This window comes from Ruditapes philippinarum, unplaced genomic scaffold, assembly GCF_026571515.1.
Source record: "Ruditapes philippinarum isolate M1 unplaced genomic scaffold, ASM2657151v2 ctg21006_1_1_1_1, whole genome shotgun sequence".
NCBI lineage: Eukaryota > Metazoa > Mollusca > Bivalvia > Venerida > Veneridae > Ruditapes > Ruditapes philippinarum.
Window position 1 is genome coordinate 5,381 of NW_026859130.1, and position 3,676 is coordinate 9,056.

General features: G+C 35.2%; 1 long non-coding RNA gene across 1 annotated transcript; it reads left to right on the plus strand.

Moving 5' to 3' along the window:
- Window positions 1–1,317: 1,317 nt before the first annotated feature.
- Window positions 1,318–3,420, plus strand: LOC132755354 (uncharacterized). The gene is made up of 3 exons (XR_009629190.1): window positions 1,318–1,453; window positions 2,010–2,126; window positions 3,268–3,420. It is a non-coding gene; the product is annotated as an uncharacterized LOC132755354 (long non-coding RNA).
- The last annotated feature ends 256 nt before the right edge of the window (window positions 3,421–3,676 follow it).

The following is a 3,676-nucleotide window of genomic DNA, read 5'->3' on the forward strand; positions in this document are numbered from 1 at the left end:
ATTTTTGGGCCCCCCCCTGGGGGGCATTATTTTCTTATAGTGTATAGCAAAACCTTTAAAAAAACTTTTTTTTAAAACCCCAATTTAGCTAGAGCTTGGATGTTTTTATAAACTCTTCTTAAAGGGTGTCTTCAAGTTTTTTTTAAAAAAAAAGCCCCGGGGTAAAAATTGGCCCTTTCCGGGGGGGGGGGGGGGGAAAAGGGGGGGGGCAGAGGTCATTGCCCTTTTATTTTATTTGTTGTAAAACTTTAAAATCATGGGAAAAATCTTCTAATTGGGGGGGTTTTCAATTTGTTCAAATAAAAAAACCCTGGGGCTTTAAAAGACCTGCTCCCGGGGTTTTCAGGGGAGGGGCGACCTCAAAGGGGCCCCTCATGGCCCCCTCTTAATTAAATTAATTTCCCTTTTTAAAAAAACCCTTTATTAATCGATAAAAAATCTTAATAAAAGCAATTTTTTTCTAACCCGTTTTTTTAATAAAACCCGGGGGAAAATTTCCCTGCCGGGGGGGGGGTCCCGGGGGGGGGCAGAGGGCATTTTTCTTTTCATTTTATTTTTGTAGGTAAAAACCCTTTAAATTTGAAACAAATTTTATGGGGTTTCCAAATTTGTTCAAATAAAAACCCCGGGGGTTTAAAAATGACCCCGCTCCAGGGGGCCCATAACGGGGGGAGCGCCCCCCAAGGGCCCCTTATGGCCTCTTTTTTCATAAATTTTGGGGGCCCCTTTTAAAAAAAATTTTATTTAAAATCGATAAAAAATCTTAAAAACAAGCATTTTTTCCTTTTTTTGGGGAATTTTTTTGTATTCCCTTAGGTTTGCATTAATTTTACTCAATGAAACCCCCTTTTTTAAACTTTTTTGAAATCGAGCTTACTTCCAGACAAGGGGTTTTTTTATTTAGGGAAACAAATTGAGACGAAAATTTGTGTTAACGGGGAAAAGTGCATTTTGTACCCTTGACAGGACCCTGAAAGGGAAAAAACTAAACCCTCGTATCTTTTTCCAAAAATTTTCTTTTTAAAACCCTGTATTTTTTTAAAAAAAAGGGTTAAAAAACAAAAACCCAGGTATAAGTCGGGGAAAAGGCCCCTCTTAAAAAAAAATATATGCCCAAAGGGCCCAAATGGTACAAGTACAAGGAAAACAGAAATAAAAAAAATGTTGACTTGTGTAGACTTAGTAGAAAACAAGGTAGAATGGAATTCTGTTATATTATTTGACTAAATAAGTAGACAGTTTGTGTAATGTAATATCCTTATCTTTTAGTACTAAAGTTGAAAAAGTACGTACAAATGTACATGTTCTGATTGTAGCCGCACATATTCGTTTCTCACAGCTATCGTTCATTTTACGTGACACATACTCAACGAGGCATTCATTTTTAATTCTGTTTTTACGAAAGTAACATTTAAAATGAAGGCTTTATTATTTTGTGTCGCAATAACGATGGGTAAGACAAATCATAAACTAGTATATAATAAGGTGTATCAACTAATAAAAGCTCGAGTGACTCTGGCTTTGTATAAAATCATCTGCGAATGTTTTTAGATTTAAAATATCACCATTTACATGCTCAAATGTTGAATTCTGCTTTAACCGCTAACCGGTGCTAGGGGGCGTGGACGGTAGCTAGCACTTTCTTGTACCGTCCTTAAACACTTACAGACTCGATTAAACCGAGCCTTGCCGTTTATGACGTTCTTTGGAGATTCTGATTTTCTTTATTTCGTCACTTTTCTAAGCATGTATCTATTTAGATTGCAAAAAGTGACAAAACATTTCTATTTTTCACGTTAAATGGTAAAATGTACATATTTAACACAAATGCTGTGTATAACCGCAATTGCGAAATGTGCTGATTGATAATGAATATTTGCAAATAAGCTGTTTGTTACCCCTGTAATTTGAAGCCCATTTAACGATAATCCTAAGTCAATATGATTCATCACATTATAAGAATTGTCATCAGCTGTAAACCTGTTTTTTCAAGAGGTTTATCTTTTCAGTTGTTGTCGTCTTTGCCGAAAATTGCCCAAACAATAATGTGGCAACAGAATGTATGAGCTTTCAATGTTCATTTGGTTACTACAAGGAATGTGTGAATCAAATTTGTACATGCAATAGTAAGTTTATTTTAAACCATCTACAGTGTATAAATTGTAATAAGATTATATTCCTTCTCGTTGCAAAAGTGAACTTATGCTTGGCCAATATCTCTCCTCTACTTGCAACATAGTAAACGCCTATTCTGTGGTCTGTAGAAGCGAGATTCTGACACAGACCAAAAATATCTCAAATCTTGCTTTTTACAAAATATTTTGACTCCTTTCATACGTGCCGGAACCGAAAGTAATTAGTCTTTGTGCAAGGTCAACGTGCACACCCCCCCGTTCACTACACTGTTGATTGCTTTTAATTTTGATATTGGAATCATTTGAATAGATTGTTTCAGATTTAATACAGGGCAAATACATTACACAATTTTAGCAAGTTATGGGTTAAAATATAAATACATTTTGTATTGCATTACGATTACGACAGAAAAAGTTGGGTTGTGAGTGGGATCAGGGCTGATATATTGGTATTGTGTATAAGCAACAAAAAAGTCCATATTGTTCGGGTCTCTGACTTCAAATCACGCTACCTAGCAACCAATGTTGATTTGGACTATAGTAACGTAATTACATTCCTAGATATGCTGCGAAAATTAGTTTTCATCCTTTGCCTAAAATAGGTTGTTCGATTGGTTCTTGTGTCATCAGCAACTTGTTATCCCCTTCCACTTGTACGACCGTAACATCGTCAGCATCGTCATCATTTGACTAAGCTACACGTGATTGAGGCAAATACATGTATATTAATTAAATTCATTTATCATTTTATAAAGCAATAATGTATATTTAACAATAAATTTCCTGCTGTTATAACATGGTGAGTTTAAAATGTTTGCGGGTAGCGATGCATTCGATTCTTGGTATGAATTCAAGTAAAGACTTATCGTTCAGCACGACATTTTGTTGTGCTTGTGGTAATTAGTTCTTTCCACAGGGGGCCTACACAGTGTTTGGATGGTATATACTGCTTGATGGTGACCTTAAAATGAGATTAAAGTCATAGCCTTATAATATATATACATCCGTATTGGCCTTTCTTTAGGGATTCTTATTTTCTCTATTTTATGACATAGGCTGATAACCGTCGTTTCAGCATGTTAAGAATAAAATGTGTGTACGATAAAATGTCACTTTATTTCCCCCATTTCAGATTGTTTGACCCAGCAAGATTGCATCAGTAATGCGGCAGGGCTACCAAACTGTAACAGACAATGGCACTGCGTGGATAATTTGTGCAGATGTTATTAATTCCTTTTGTATATATATTCCATCTTAAATAATATGAGTTTAAAACTAATTAAAAGAGTTCTTGTTTTATAAAATCGTTCCCAAATGTAGCGTACAAAATGTACTAAGTTTCAGAGGCTGCTATGTAATCGGGTCTTTTTTACCTTTTGCGGTTACTTCATGACTTACCATTCTACGAACGATAATGAAATGCCAAACCAATTTATCTTTTTTATCATCAAATTTACATTACTCGGCCTACATTAATGGTATTGATTTGTTGTGGAAATAATATTTCGTCCCTTGACATGACATACACAAGATAATATAAA